This window comes from Megalopta genalis, unplaced genomic scaffold (assembly GCF_051020955.1).
Source record: "Megalopta genalis isolate 19385.01 unplaced genomic scaffold, iyMegGena1_principal scaffold0136, whole genome shotgun sequence".
NCBI lineage: Eukaryota > Metazoa > Arthropoda > Insecta > Hymenoptera > Halictidae > Megalopta > Megalopta genalis.
The window spans coordinates 14877-32500 of NW_027476205.1; the positions used below are offsets into that span (position 1 = coordinate 14877).

Sequence of the window (17624 nt, forward strand, 5' to 3'; positions counted from 1 at the left end):
CGCTCGGCGCTTCGAACAGCTCCGGTGTCCCCATTATTTTCGATTTACGGCTAAAATAAATTTTTCTAATTTTTTTCAATAACATATTCCTGCTAAAATAACTTTTTTACATAGGGATTAAGCATTTAGAACGATACATTGTTTAAAATAAGGGCACTTTACTCTTGACATTTTACGGTTTTTTCAATTTTCTGAAAAATCCTATCATTAGATTTTTTTAAAAATACGATATTCTTGCTTAACTAACGTTTCTACATAGGGATTAAGCATTTAGAACGAAATCTAATGTCAGAAAATGGCACTTTACTCTTGACATTTTACGGTTTTTTCAATTTTCTGGGAAATCCTATCATTAGATTTTTTTAAAAATACGATATTCTTGCTTAACTAACGTTTTTACATAGGGATTAAGCATTTAGAACGAAATCTAATGTAGGAAAATGGTACTTTACTCTTGATCGGTACGTTGGGACTTTGAAAATATTCGGGCGTTCCAATCGCTCGTCTGTTGCATCATGGCGCGTCTCGGCGCAATCGACCGATTCGCTCGATCCATTATTTTCGATTTACGGCTAAAATAAATTTTTCTCATTTTATTCAATAACATATTCCTGCTAAAATAACTTTTTTACATAGGGATTAAGCATTTAGAACGATACATTGTTTAAAATAAGGGCACTTTACTCTTGACATTTTACGGTTTTTTCAATTTTCTGAAAAATCCTATCATTAGATTTTTTTAAAAATACGATATTCTTGCTTAACTAACGTTTCTACATAGGGATTAAGCATTTAGAACGAAATCTAATGTCAGAAAATGGCACTTTACTCTTGACATTTTTCGGTTTTTTCAATTTTCTGGGAAATCCTATCATTAGATTTTTTTAAAAATACGATATTCTTGCTTAACTAACGTTTTTACATAGGGATTAAGCATTTAGAACGAAATCTAATGTAGGAAAATGGTACTTTACTCTTGATCGGTACGTTGGGACTTTGAAAATATTCGGGCGTTCCAATCGCTCGTCTGTTGCATCATGGCGCGTCTCGGCGCAATCGACCGATTCGCTCGATCCATTATTTTCGATTTACGGCTAAAATAAATTTTTCTCATTTTATTCAATAACATATTCCTGCTAAAATAACTTTTTTACATAGGGATTAAGCATTTAGAACGATACATTGTTTAAAATAAGGGCACTTTACTCTTGACATTTTACGGTTTTTTCAATTTTCTGAAAAATCCTATCATTAGATTTTTTTAAAAATACGATATTCTTGCTTAACTAACGTTTCTACATAGGGATTAAGCATTTAGAACGAAATCTAATGTCAGAAAATGGCACTTTACTCTTGACATTTTTCGGTTTTTTCAATTTTCTGGAAAATCCTATCATTAGATTTTTTTAAAAATACGATATTCTTGCTTAACTAACGTTTTTACATAGGGATTAAGTATTTAGAACGAAATCTAATGTAGGAAAATGGTACTTTACTCTTGATCGGTACGTTGGGACTTTGAAAATATTCGGGCGTACGCGGCGCGCTCGGCGCTTCGAACAGCTCCGGTGTCCCCATTATTTTCGATTTACGGCTAAAATAAATTTTTCTAATTTTTTTCAATAACATATTCCTGCTAAAATAACTTTTTTACATAGGGATTAAGCATTTAGAACGATACATTGTTTAAAATAAGGGCACTTTACTCTTGACATTTTACGGTTTTTTCAATTTTCTGAAAAATCCTATCATTAGATTTTTTTAAAAATACGATATTCTTGCTTAACTAACGTTTCTACATAGGGATTAAGCATTTAGAACGAAATCTGATGTCAGAAAATGGCACTTTACTCTTGACATTTTTCGGTTTTTTCAATTTTCTGGGAAATCCTATCATTAGATTTTTTTAAAAATACGATATTCTTGCTTAACTAACGTTTTTACATAGGGATTAAGCATTTAGAACGAAATCTAATGTAGGAAAATGGTACTTTACTCTTGATCGGTACGTTGGGACTTTGAAAATATTCGGGCGTACGCGGCGCGCTCGGCGCTTCGAACAGCTCCGGTGTCCCCATTATTTTCGATTTACGGCTAAAATAAATTTTTCTAATTTTTTTCAATAACATATTCCTGCTAAAATAACTTTTTTACATAGGGATTAAGCATTTAGAACGATACATTGTTTAAAATAAGGGCACTTTACTCTTGACATTTTACGGTTTTTTCAATTTTCTGAAAAATCCTATCATTAGATTTTTTTAAAAATACGATATTCTTGCTTAACTAACGTTTCTACATAGGGATTAAGCATTTAGAACGAAATCTAATGTCAGAAAATGGCACTTTACTCTTGACATTTTACGGTTTTTTCAATTTTCTGGGAAATCCTATCATTAGATTTTTTTAAAAATACGATATTCTTGCTTAACTAACGTTTTTACATAGGGATTAAGCATTTAGAACGAAATCTAATGTAGGAAAATGGTACTTTACTCTTGATCGGTACGTTGGGACTTAGAAAATATTCGGCCGTACGCGGCGCGTCTCGGCGCTTCGAACAGCTCCGGTGTCCCCATTATTTTCGATTTACGGCTAAAATAAATTTTTCTAATTTTTTTCAATTACATATTCTTGCTTAGATAACTTTTTTACATAGGGATTAAGCATTTAGAACGACATATTGTTTAAAATAATGGTACTTTACTCTTGTGATTTTACGGTTTTTTCAATTTTCTGAAAAATCCTATCATTAGATTTTTTTAAAAATACGATATTCTTGCTTAACTAACGTTTCTACATAGGGATTAAGCATTTAGAACGAAATCTAATGTCAGAAAATGGCACTTTACTCTTGACATTTTTCGGTTTTTTCAATTTTCTGGGAAATCCTATCATTAGATTTTTTTAAAAATACGATATTCTTGCTTAACTAACGTTTCTACATAGGGATTAAGCATTTAGAACGAAATCTGATGTCAGAAAATGGCACTTTACTCTTGACATTTTTCGGTTTTTTCAATTTTCTGGGAAATCCTATCATTAGATTTTTTTAAAAATACGATATTCTTGCTTAACTAACGTTTTTACATAGGGATTAAGCATTTAGAACGAAATCTAATGTAGGAAAATGGTACTTTACTCTTGATCGGTACGTTGGGACTTTGAAAATATTCGGGCGTACGCGGCGCGCTCGGCGCTTCGAACAGCTCCGGTGTCCCCATTATTTTCGATTTACGGCTAAAATAAATTTTTCTAATTTTTTTCAATAACATATTCCTGCTAAAATAACTTTTTTACATAGGGATTAAGCATTTAGAACGATACATTGTTTAAAATAAGGGCACTTTACTCTTGACATTTTACGGTTTTTTCAATTTTCTGAAAAATCCTATCATTAGATTTTTTTAAAAATACGATATTCTTGCTTAACTAACGTTTCTACATAGGGATTAAGCATTTAGAACGAAATCTAATGTCAGAAAATGGCACTTTACTCTTGACATTTTACGGTTTTTTCAATTTTCTGGGAAATCCTATCATTAGATTTTTTTAAAAATACGATATTCTTGCTTAACTAACGTTTTTACATAGGGATTAAGCATTTAGAACGAAATCTAATGTAGGAAAATGGTACTTTACTCTTGATCGGTACGTTGGGACTTTGAAAATATTCGGGCGTTCCAATCGCTCGTCTGTTGCATCATGGCGCGTCTCGGCGCAATCGACCGATTCGCTCGATCCATTATTTTCGATTTACGGCTAAAATAAATTTTTCTCATTTTATTCAATAACATATTCCTGCTAAAATAACTTTTTTACATAGGGATTAAGCATTTAGAACGATACATTGTTTAAAATAAGGGCACTTTACTCTTGACATTTTACGGTTTTTTCAATTTTCTGAAAAATCCTATCATTAGATTTTTTTAAAAATACGATATTCTTGCTTAACTAACGTTTCTACATAGGGATTAAGCATTTAGAACGAAATCTAATGTCAGAAAATGGCACTTTACTCTTGACATTTTTCGGTTTTTTCAATTTTCTGGGAAATCCTATCATTAGATTTTTTTAAAAATACGATATTCTTGCTTAACTAACGTTTTTACATAGGGATTAAGCATTTAGAACGAAATCTAATGTAGGAAAATGGTACTTTACTCTTGATCGGTACGTTGGGACTTTGAAAATATTCGGGCGTTCCAATCGCTCGTCTGTTGCATCATGGCGCGTCTCGGCGCAATCGACCGATTCGCTCGATCCATTATTTTCGATTTACGGCTAAAATAAATTTTTCTCATTTTATTCAATAACATATTCCTGCTAAAATAACTTTTTTACATAGGGATTAAGCATTTAGAACGATACATTGTTTAAAATAAGGGCACTTTACTCTTGACATTTTACGGTTTTTTCAATTTTCTGAAAAATCCTATCATTAGATTTTTTTAAAAATACGATATTCTTGCTTAACTAACGTTTCTACATAGGGATTAAGCATTTAGAACGAAATCTAATGTCAGAAAATGGCACTTTACTCTTGACATTTTTCGGTTTTTTCAATTTTCTGGGAAATCCTATCATTAGATTTTTTTAAAAATACGATATTCTTGCTTAACTAACGTTTTTACATAGGGATTAAGCATTTAGAACGAAATCTAATGTAGGAAAATGGTACTTTACTCTTGATCGGTACGTTGGGACTTTGAAAATATTCGGGCGTTCCAATCGCTCGTCTGTTGCATCATGGCGCGTCTCGGCGCAATCGACCGATTCGCTCGATCCATTATTTTCGATTTACGGCTAAAATAAATTTTTCTCATTTTATTCAATAACATATTCCTGCTAAAATAACTTTTTTACATAGGGATTAAGCATTTAGAACGATACATTGTTTAAAATAAGGGCACTTTACTCTTGACATTTTACGGTTTTTTCAATTTTCTGAAAAATCCTATCATTAGATTTTTTTAAAAATACGATATTCTTGCTTAACTAACGTTTCTACATAGGGATTAAGCATTTAGAACGAAATCTAATGTCAGAAAATGGCACTTTACTCTTGACATTTTTCGGTTTTTTCAATTTTCTGGAAAATCCTATCATTAGATTTTTTTAAAAATACGATATTCTTGCTTAACTAACGTTTTTACATAGGGATTAAGTATTTAGAACGAAATCTAATGTAGGAAAATGGTACTTTACTCTTGATCGGTACGTTGGGACTTTGAAAATATTCGGGCGTACGCGGCGCGCTCGGCGCTTCGAACAGCTCCGGTGTCCCCATTATTTTCGATTTACGGCTAAAATAAATTTTTCTAATTTTTTTCAATAACATATTCCTGCTAAAATAACTTTTTTACATAGGGATTAAGCATTTAGAACGATACATTGTTTAAAATAAGGGCACTTTACTCTTGACATTTTACGGTTTTTTCAATTTTCTGAAAAATCCTATCATTAGATTTTTTTAAAAATACGATATTCTTGCTTAACTAACGTTTCTACATAGGGATTAAGCATTTAGAACGAAATCTGATGTCAGAAAATGGCACTTTACTCTTGACATTTTTCGGTTTTTTCAATTTTCTGGGAAATCCTATCATTAGATTTTTTTAAAAATACGATATTCTTGCTTAACTAACGTTTTTACATAGGGATTAAGCATTTAGAACGAAATCTAATGTAGGAAAATGGTACTTTACTCTTGATCGGTACGTTGGGACTTTGAAAATATTCGGGCGTACGCGGCGCGCTCGGCGCTTCGAACAGCTCCGGTGTCCCCATTATTTTCGATTTACGGCTAAAATAAATTTTTCTAATTTTTTTCAATAACATATTCCTGCTAAAATAACTTTTTTACATAGGGATTAAGCATTTAGAACGATACATTGTTTAAAATAAGGGCACTTTACTCTTGACATTTTACGGTTTTTTCAATTTTCTGAAAAATCCTATCATTAGATTTTTTTAAAAATACGATATTCTTGCTTAACTAACGTTTCTACATAGGGATTAAGCATTTAGAACGAAATCTAATGTCAGAAAATGGCACTTTACTCTTGACATTTTACGGTTTTTTCAATTTTCTGGGAAATCCTATCATTAGATTTTTTTAAAAATACGATATTCTTGCTTAACTAACGTTTTTACATAGGGATTAAGCATTTAGAACGAAATCTAATGTAGGAAAATGGTACTTTACTCTTGATCGGTACGTTGGGACTTTGAAAATATTCGGGCGTTCCAATCGCTCGTCTGTTGCATCATGGCGCGTCTCGGCGCAATCGACCGATTCGCTCGATCCATTATTTTCGATTTACGGCTAAAATAAATTTTTCTCATTTTATTCAATAACATATTCCTGCTAAAATAACTTTTTTACATAGGGATTAAGCATTTAGAACGATACATTGTTTAAAATAAGGGCACTTTACTCTTGACATTTTACGGTTTTTTCAATTTTCTGAAAAATCCTATCATTAGATTTTTTTAAAAATACGATATTCTTGCTTAACTAACGTTTCTACATAGGGATTAAGCATTTAGAACGAAATCTAATGTCAGAAAATGGCACTTTACTCTTGACATTTTTCGGTTTTTTCAATTTTCTGGGAAATCCTATCATTAGATTTTTTTAAAAATACGATATTCTTGCTTAACTAACGTTTTTACATAGGGATTAAGCATTTAGAACGAAATCTAATGTAGGAAAATGGTACTTTACTCTTGATCGGTACGTTGGGACTTTGAAAATATTCGGGCGTTCCAATCGCTCGTCTGTTGCATCATGGCGCGTCTCGGCGCAATCGACCGATTCGCTCGATCCATTATTTTCGATTTACGGCTAAAATAAATTTTTCTCATTTTATTCAATAACATATTCCTGCTAAAATAACTTTTTTACATAGGGATTAAGCATTTAGAACGATACATTGTTTAAAATAAGGGCACTTTACTCTTGACATTTTACGGTTTTTTCAATTTTCTGAAAAATCCTATCATTAGATTTTTTTAAAAATACGATATTCTTGCTTAACTAACGTTTCTACATAGGGATTAAGCATTTAGAACGAAATCTAATGTCAGAAAATGGCACTTTACTCTTGACATTTTTCGGTTTTTTCAATTTTCTGGAAAATCCTATCATTAGATTTTTTTAAAAATACGATATTCTTGCTTAACTAACGTTTTTACATAGGGATTAAGTATTTAGAACGAAATCTAATGTAGGAAAATGGTACTTTACTCTTGATCGGTACGTTGGGACTTTGAAAATATTCGGGCGTACGCGGCGCGCTCGGCGCTTCGAACAGCTCCGGTGTCCCCATTATTTTCGATTTACGGCTAAAATAAATTTTTCTAATTTTTTTCAATAACATATTCCTGCTAAAATAACTTTTTTACATAGGGATTAAGCATTTAGAACGATACATTGTTTAAAATAAGGGCACTTTACTCTTGACATTTTACGGTTTTTTCAATTTTCTGAAAAATCCTATCATTAGATTTTTTTAAAAATACGATATTCTTGCTTAACTAACGTTTCTACATAGGGATTAAGCATTTAGAACGAAATCTGATGTCAGAAAATGGCACTTTACTCTTGACATTTTTCGGTTTTTTCAATTTTCTGGGAAATCCTATCATTAGATTTTTTTAAAAATACGATATTCTTGCTTAACTAACGTTTTTACATAGGGATTAAGCATTTAGAACGAAATCTAATGTAGGAAAATGGTACTTTACTCTTGATCGGTACGTTGGGACTTTGAAAATATTCGGGCGTACGCGGCGCGCTCGGCGCTTCGAACAGCTCCGGTGTCCCCATTATTTTCGATTTACGGCTAAAATAAATTTTTCTAATTTTTTTCAATAACATATTCCTGCTAAAATAACTTTTTTACATAGGGATTAAGCATTTAGAACGATACATTGTTTAAAATAAGGGCACTTTACTCTTGACATTTTACGGTTTTTTCAATTTTCTGAAAAATCCTATCATTAGATTTTTTTAAAAATACGATATTCTTGCTTAACTAACGTTTCTACATAGGGATTAAGCATTTAGAACGAAATCTAATGTCAGAAAATGGCACTTTACTCTTGACATTTTACGGTTTTTTCAATTTTCTGGGAAATCCTATCATTAGATTTTTTTAAAAATACGATATTCTTGCTTAACTAACGTTTTTACATAGGGATTAAGCATTTAGAACGAAATCTAATGTAGGAAAATGGTACTTTACTCTTGATCGGTACGTTGGGACTTAGAAAATATTCGGCCGTACGCGGCGCGTCTCGGCGCTTCGAACAGCTCCGGTGTCCCCATTATTTTCGATTTACGGCTAAAATAAATTTTTCTAATTTTTTTCAATTACATATTCTTGCTTAGATAACTTTTTTACATAGGGATTAAGCATTTAGAACGACATATTGTTTAAAATAATGGTACTTTACTCTTGTGATTTTACGGTTTTTTCAATTTTCTGAAAAATCCTATCATTAGATTTTTTTAAAAATACGATATTCTTGCTTAACTAACGTTTCTACATAGGGATTAAGCATTTAGAACGAAATCTAATGTCAGAAAATGGCACTTTACTCTTGACATTTTTCGGTTTTTTCAATTTTCTGGGAAATCCTATCATTAGATTTTTTTAAAAATACGATATTCTTGCTTAACTAACGTTTTTACATAGGGATTAAGCATTTAGAACGAAATCTAATGTAGGAAAATGGTACTTTACTCTTGATCGGTACGTTGGGACTTTGAAAATATTCGGGCGTTCCAATCGCTCGTCTGTTGCATCATGGCGCGTCTCGGCGCAATCGACCGATTCGCTCGATCCATTATTTTCGATTTACGGCTAAAATAAATTTTTCTCATTTTATTCAATAACATATTCTTGCTTAAATAACTTTTTTACATAGGGATTAAGCATTTAGAACGATACATTGTTTAAAATAAGGGCACTTTACTCTTGACATTTTACGGTTTTTTCAATTTTCTGAAAAATCCTATCATTAGATTTTTTTAAGAATACGATATTCTTGCTTAACTAACGTTTCTACATAGGGATTAAGCATTTAGAACGAAATCTAATGTCAGAAAATGGCACTTTACTCTTGACATTTTTCGGTTTTTTCAATTTTCTGGAAAATCCTATCATTAGATTTTTTTAAAAATACGATATTCTTGCTTAACTAACGTTTTTACATAGGGATTAAGTATTTAGAACGAAATCTAATGTAGGAAAATGGTACTTTACTCTTGATCGGTACGTTGGGACTTTGAAAATATTCGGGCGTACGCGGCGCGCTCGGCGCTTCGAACAGCTCCGGTGTCCCCATTATTTTCGATTTACGGCTAAAATAAATTTTTCTAATTTTTTTCAATAACATATTCCTGCTAAAATAACTTTTTTACATAGGGATTAAGCATTTAGAACGATACATTGTTTAAAATAAGGGCACTTTACTCTTGACATTTTACGGTTTTTTCAATTTTCTGAAAAATCCTATCATTAGATTTTTTTAAAAATACGATATTCTTGCTTAACTAACGTTTCTACATAGGGATTAAGCATTTAGAACGAAATCTAATGTCAGAAAATGGCACTTTACTCTTGACATTTTTCGGTTTTTTCAATTTTCTGGAAAATCCTATCATTAGATTTTTTTAAAAATACGATATTCTTGCTTAACTAACGTTTTTACATAGGGATTAAGTATTTAGAACGAAATCTAATGTAGGAAAATGGTACTTTACTCTTGATCGGTACGTTGGGACTTTGAAAATATTCGGGCGTTCCAATCGCTCGTCTGTTGCATCATAGCGCGTCTCGGCGCAATCGACCGATTCGCTCGATCCATTATTTTCGATTTACGGCTAAAATAAATTTTTCTCATTTTATTCAATAACATATTCCTGCTAAAATAACTTTTTTACATAGGGATTAAGCATTTAGAACGATACATTGTTTAAAATAAGGGCACTTTACTCTTGACATTTTACGGTTTTTTCAATTTTCTGAAAAATCCTATCATTAGATTTTTTTAAAAATACGATATTCTTGCTTAACTAACGTTTCTACATAGGGATTAAGCATTTAGAACGAAATCTAATGTCAGAAAATGGCACTTTACTCTTGACATTTTTCGGTTTTTTCAATTTTCTGGGAAATCCTATCATTAGATTTTTTTAAAAATACGATATTCTTGCTTAACTAACGTTTTTACATAGGGATTAAGCATTTAGAACGAAATCTAATGTAGGAAAATGGTACTTTACTCTTGATCGGTACGTTGGGACTTTGAAAATATTCGGGCGTTCCAATCGCTCGTCTGTTGCATCATGGCGCGTCTCGGCGCAATCGACCGATTCGCTCGATCCATTATTTTCGATTTACGGCTAAAATAAATTTTTCTCATTTTATTCAATAACATATTCCTGCTAAAATAACTTTTTTACATAGGGATTAAGCATTTAGAACGATACATTGTTTAAAATAAGGGCACTTTACTCTTGACATTTTACGGTTTTTTCAATTTTCTGAAAAATCCTATCATTAGATTTTTTTAAAAATACGATATTCTTGCTTAACTAACGTTTCTACATAGGGATTAAGCATTTAGAACGAAATCTAATGTCAGAAAATGGCACTTTACTCTTGACATTTTTCGGTTTTTTCAATTTTCTGGAAAATCCTATCATTAGATTTTTTTAAAAATACGATATTCTTGCTTAACTAACGTTTTTACATAGGGATTAAGTATTTAGAACGAAATCTAATGTAGGAAAATGGTACTTTACTCTTGATCGGTACGTTGGGACTTTGAAAATATTCGGGCGTACGCGGCGCGCTCGGCGCTTCGAACAGCTCCGGTGTCCCCATTATTTTCGATTTACGGCTAAAATAAATTTTTCTAATTTTTTTCAATAACATATTCCTGCTAAAATAACTTTTTTACATAGGGATTAAGCATTTAGAACGATACATTGTTTAAAATAAGGGCACTTTACTCTTGACATTTTACGGTTTTTTCAATTTTCTGAAAAATCCTATCATTAGATTTTTTTAAAAATACGATATTCTTGCTTAACTAACGTTTCTACATAGGGATTAAGCATTTAGAACGAAATCTGATGTCAGAAAATGGCACTTTACTCTTGACATTTTTCGGTTTTTTCAATTTTCTGGGAAATCCTATCATTAGATTTTTTTAAAAATACGATATTCTTGCTTAACTAACGTTTTTACATAGGGATTAAGCATTTAGAACGAAATCTAATGTAGGAAAATGGTACTTTACTCTTGATCGGTACGTTGGGACTTTGAAAATATTCGGGCGTACGCGGCGCGCTCGGCGCTTCGAACAGCTCCGGTGTCCCCATTATTTTCGATTTACGGCTAAAATAAATTTTTCTAATTTTTTTCAATAACATATTCCTGCTAAAATAACTTTTTTACATAGGGATTAAGCATTTAGAACGATACATTGTTTAAAATAAGGGCACTTTACTCTTGACATTTTACGGTTTTTTCAATTTTCTGAAAAATCCTATCATTAGATTTTTTTAAAAATACGATATTCTTGCTTAACTAACGTTTCTACATAGGGATTAAGCATTTAGAACGAAATCTAATGTCAGAAAATGGCACTTTACTCTTGACATTTTACGGTTTTTTCAATTTTCTGGGAAATCCTATCATTAGATTTTTTTAAAAATACGATATTCTTGCTTAACTAACGTTTTTACATAGGGATTAAGCATTTAGAACGAAATCTAATGTAGGAAAATGGTACTTTACTCTTGATCGGTACGTTGGGACTTAGAAAATATTCGGCCGTACGCGGCGCGTCTCGGCGCTTCGAACAGCTCCGGTGTCCCCATTATTTTCGATTTACGGCTAAAATAAATTTTTCTAATTTTTTTCAATTACATATTCTTGCTTAGATAACTTTTTTACATAGGGATTAAGCATTTAGAACGACATATTGTTTAAAATAATGGTACTTTACTCTTGTGATTTTTCGGTTTTTTTTGATTATTTGGAAAAATAAATTTTTGTAATTTTTTTAAATACGATATTCGTGATCAGTGAACGATTTCACATATGGATTAAGCATTTAGAATCGTGCGGAAGCGTTATTAAAAAAGTTTACTCGATGCGATGGGACTTTGAAAAGTTTGTGAAAATTTTCATATTGGGAAAAAATGTGTAATTTTTTGTCTAGTGTACGGTGGTGTAATTTATTTTAATGTTTACTATAAATTTTTTTTTCGTTCGTTCACGCGCTATGTTACAACAGCACGGCCGGGCGGTCTGTTGCCGCGGCGGTTTACACTCGTAAGCGCGCGTGCTATTCGGCCGGCGGCGCCGGCGTCCTTGCCGGCCGTTCGGTATCTATAAGAGATACACGGTCCGTGCGAGGCGGACGGAGCAGAGCGGGTTTTGGGCCAATTCTACGATCTCGGTCGAGAAGCTGTCTCAGAGCTCCTTCGGGGCTTCAGTCCTGACTGTTTCGTGCCGTTTACGTTACGGACTTTTCTCCACACAGCGTGGCCACGGGTCGGTGTCTTTGACCGAATGGCCCATATGTGGCAAGCCCTACGGGGTTGGTTACCCGTATGCACTTTGTATGTATACTCGTACTCACTGAGCAATCGACTCTTCTGTCCGAGCGATGGAAAAATTTTTTAAAATGCATCTGTAAGATTTGGAAGCAAATCGTACCAATTGAAAACTGTGGCTAAAATGAATAGCCCAGTGGAGAGAGAAAACTATCAAAAAACTGATTTTTTAAATCAAGAGGTGTCAGAAATCGAAATGCCTAGCGCGAGCGGAAGAACACGCTTTCTCGCCAGTCCAGCATGTGTCCTGTCCGTTCTTCCTCGGCTTGCCGATTTTGCCCAGATCAGAGGTTTCGTGCTTCCGGCGGTCAGAAGATCAGCGTGAGCGTACGCGCTTCCACGACTATGGCATCACCCATGTACTTTTTCCTTTGAATATATTTGAGTACATAAAAAATATTAAAACATATAGAGAGAACTGTGTCTTGGATCTTAAAAATTTGTCAATAGCGATGATATATTATTACTTAACTTGAAGTATTTGTACGTTTTAGCTGGGACGTACATTTATCTTACAAGATGTTAATAGCGAGACTCTTGAAGATAAAATTATCTTGTGATTTTATGAAGGCAAAGATAGAAACGTACGAAGCTGGCGTACGTAGAAAAATGTGATTTTACGATAGAACAAAAATATAATACGTACGTTTTTGGGCGTACGGTAAAATATCTGTATGGTAGAAAAATGAAAGAAATTGAGCGTTAAAGAAGATATGTTACAAGCGCGGAATGTGGCAAAACTTGTACATATTTGAAAGAGAAAAGTGGTGTGTCGACCTGACATATATATATGAAACAGGCGACGATGGAAAAGGATTTAAATTTTGTCCATTTTATATATACATATTGTATAGTTCCCTGGTTGATCCTGCCAGTAGTCATATGCTTGTCTCAAAGATTAAGCCATGCATGTCTCAGTACATGCCGTATTAAGGTGAAACCGCGAATGGCTCATTAAATCAGTTATGGTTTCTTAGATCGTACTAAAATTTACTTGGATAACTGTGGTAATTCTAGAGCTAATACATGCAAAACAGAGTTCCGACCAGAGATGGTAGGAACGCTTTTATTAGATCAAAACCAATCGGTGGCGGGTGTTTACACTCGTCCATCGTTTGCTTTGGTGACTCTGAATAACTTTGTGCTGATCGCATGGTCTTATAGCACCGGCGACGCATCTTTCAAATGTCTGCCTTATCAACTGTCGATGGTAGGTTCTGCGCCTACCATGGTTGTAACGGGTAACGGGGAATCAGGGTTCGATTCCGGAGAGGGAGCCTGAGAAACGGCTACCACATCCAAGGAAGGCAGCAGGCGCGCAAATTACCCACTCCCGGCACGGGGAGGTAGTGACGAAAAATAACGATACGGGACTCATCCGAGGCCCCGTAATCGGAATGAGTACACTTTAAATCCTTTAACGAGGATCCATTGGAGGGCAAGTCTGGTGCCAGCAGCCGCGGTAATTCCAGCTCCAATAGCGTATATTAAAGTTGTTGCGGTTAAAAAGCTCGTAGTTGAATCTGTGTGTCACAGTGTCGGTTCATCGCTCGCGGTGTTTAACTGGCATTATGTGGTACGTCCTACCGGTGGGCTTTGCTCTTCACGGGGCGGTCCAACTAATATCCCATCGCGGTGCTCTTCACTGAGTGTCGAGGTGGGCCGGTACGTTTACTTTGAACAAATTAGAGTGCTCAAAGCAGGCTACCTTCGCCTGAATACTGTGTGCATGGAATAATGGAATAGGACCTCGGTTCTATTTTGTTGGTTTTCGGAACCCCGAGGTAATGATTAATAGGGACAGATGGGGGCATTCGTATTGCGACGTTAGAGGTGAAATTCTTGGATCGTCGCAAGACGGACAGAAGCGAAAGCATTTGCCAAAAATGTTTTCATTAATCAAGAACGAAAGTTAGAGGTTCGAAGGCGATCAGATACCGCCCTAGTTCTAACCATAAACGATGCCAGCTAGCGATCCGCCGAAGTTCCTACGATGACTCGGCGGGCAGCTTCCGGGAAACCAAAGCTTTTGGGTTCCGGGGGAAGTATGGTTGCAAAGCTGAAACTTAAAGGAATTGACGGAAGGGCACCACCAGGAGTGGAGCCTGCGGCTTAATTTGACTCAACACGGGAAACCTCACCAGGCCCGGACACCGGAAGGATTGACAGATTGATAGCTCTTTCTTGATTCGGTGGGTGGTGGTGCATGGCCGTTCTTAGTTGGTGGAGCGATTTGTCTGGTTAATTCCGATAACGAACGAGACTCTAGCCTGCTAAATAGACGTAATTATGGTATCTCGAAGGCTCTCGGCTTCTGCCGGTGGGGTTTTTACTACCAACGTACAAACAAATCTTCTTAGAGGGACAGGCGGCTTCTAGCCGCACGAGATTGAGCAATAACAGGTCTGTGATGCCCTTAGATGTTCTGGGCCGCACGCGCGCTACACTGAAGGAATCAGCGTGTGTTCCCTGGCCGAAAGGCCCGGGTAACCCGCTGAACCTCCTTCGTGCTAGGGATTGGGGCTTGCAATTATTCCCCATGAACGAGGAATTCCCAGTAAGCGCGAGTCATAAGCTCGCGTTGATTACGTCCCTGCCCTTTGTACACACCGCCCGTCGCTACTACCGATTGAATGATTTAGTGAGGTCTTCGGACTGGTGCGCGGCAATGTTTCGGCATTGCCGATGATGCCGGGAAGATGACCAAACTTGATTATTTAGAGGAAGTAAAAGTCGTAACAAGGTTTCCGTAGGTGAACCTGCGGAAGGATCATTACAATGTTCCAATATATCTCAAAGAGAGAGGAGAGGAGGAGAGAAAATGAATTCGATTAGTTTGTGGATAAGAATTCATATAAAAAAAAAAGATATTGTTGAGCCCGCCAGATCATTCGTGCGTGATTTACACGGCCAGACGTGTGTACTACACGTATTAGGCCTTTGATCTGCGTTGCGTAGGCCACAACAAATCTTTCAAAGAGAGAGAGATATATGTGTTGTTGGGGTTTGTGATTATGAAGGTGCCCCAACGCACAAAAATATATAAAAATGTACAAAGTTGGGATGTGGTGTGGTGGAGAAGAGTTGGGCCCGACCAGATCATTCGTGCGTGATTTACACGGCAGACGTGTGTACTACACGTATTAGGCCTTTGATCTGCGTTGCGTAGGCCATCTTCCTTCCAAGACACACACGTGTTGGGGTTTGTGTGATTTTATGATAGTGCCCCAACACGGAAAAATAAGCGTACGAGAAGAGTTGGGCCCGACCAGATCATTCGTGCGTGATTTATACACGGCCAGACGCGTATTATATTACACGTATTAGGCCTTTGATCTGCGTTGCGTAGGCCATCTTCTCGATAGAGAGAAAGCCAATGTATTCTTTTTTCTTTCTTTACACACACACACACACACAGTTGTAGTAGGACAGGGAGGGATGCGAGCGTGCTAATCACGCTTCCTCAAGTCTTCGCTGTGGTGTAAAAAAAAAAAGAAAAAAAGGAATCGTTGGGAAAGTCCAAAGGACGAAAATATCGGGCAGTCTGAAGATAACTTAATGCTCGTTTACATTGGTATCAAGAGAGACCGGCTTGTGTAGCTCGTTTCAATGCTGTGTCGTTGTCATTGACACCCTACTCTGTTGCGCGCTAGTGGCAGCATGAGCGTGGGACGTATATATATATGACACCCAGCTAGAGCCGGCCGTGAGTCCGTCCGGTGTAAATAACGACGAAAGGAGAGAGAAACTTTTCGAATCCAGTATCGGGTTGATAATTGTCCAGTTTGAATATCCATATCCCCGTCGTTTTTGGAGGTGATATACTCTCTGTGTTTCTTCGATAGAAGGCTTTTCAATGTTCTATTCGCTCCGACCGTCGAACTTGCAAGAAAACAGTGGTTTTGGATTTGCTCGTACATATATATATGGTTTCGACGGAAATATCTCGTTCTTTAAGGGACAATTATGTCGTTGTACGACGACTCCCGAATCTCCTTCGCGCGCTGGTTGGAGCTCTTCGGGTATCGGCTTGTTCCGAAATATAACACAAAAATGTGGTGGATAGCAAATACACATTATATATATGAGAGAATAAAAGGGAAAAATTACCCTGAACGGTGGATCACTTGGCTCGTGGGTCGATGAAGAACGCAGCTAATTGCGCGTCAACGTGTGAACTGCAGGACACATGAACATCGACATTTCGAACGCACATTGCGGTCCACGGATACAATTCCTGGACCACGCCTGGCTGAGGGTCGTTTACGTACTTATAAACTGCTTGCGTTGATGGCACTTGTTGCCTATATACGTACGAGCGAATGATGGGCGCTTCGTCGGCGTTTGTCGCGGTCCTATGAATATTGAGAAATTTTACGTACGTCTAACAGTCTTCGAGAGAGATGGAAATCGTGTTCGAACTAGCGTGAGTGTGGAAGGCGGTGTCGTGTGTCGTATATGTTTTATATACGTCCGCCCGTCTGAAACACCGCTTCGAAGCGGTGACAAAATCTTTTTCGGGACGATTCGTATCCGTAGAACTATCGAGATTTCACTGGTACATTTTCAACGCGCTCCCGACGTCGCCTGAAATGAAACGAGATGGGTTTAACCCACGAAAGCGTACTACACGAGTCTGTCCTATGTGAAGACTGTGTACAGAGATCGAACGAACGCATGAAAGAAATTGAACGAAAGAACACATAACCCGCAAAAATATAGAGTAGAATTGTGACCGTTGCTTCGAATTTGAATTTATATGTATATATATATATCATAGCCCCAGGGAGTGGAACCTATGAGTGTGGAAGGATGTCTCTTACCGTTATGTTGCCAGAGGAAAAAAAGTCTCTCTCTTCGTACGACACATTTGTGTACGAATTGTATCGATGGCTATATAGATCCGATGTTGCACATATTCTGAGTAAAGAACACCCCACCCGGGTTACCGTCCTAAAACTCTTCTATTGGTGTGGCTATG

At 36.0% G+C, this 17624-nt stretch overlaps 2 non-coding genes across 2 annotated transcripts; both read left to right on the plus strand.

Annotated features, from left to right (window-relative positions):
- Positions 1 to 13498: 13498 nt before the first annotated feature.
- On the plus strand, positions 13499 to 15419 carry LOC143262434 (small subunit ribosomal RNA). The gene has a single exon (XR_013036242.1). It is a non-coding gene; the product is annotated as a small subunit ribosomal RNA (ribosomal RNA).
- Positions 15420 to 16750: 1331 nt separating this feature from the next.
- LOC143262425 (5.8S ribosomal RNA) lies at positions 16751 to 16905 on the plus strand. Its single transcript, XR_013036233.1, has one exon. It is a non-coding gene; the product is annotated as a 5.8S ribosomal RNA (ribosomal RNA).
- The last annotated feature ends 719 nt before the right edge of the window (positions 16906 to 17624 follow it).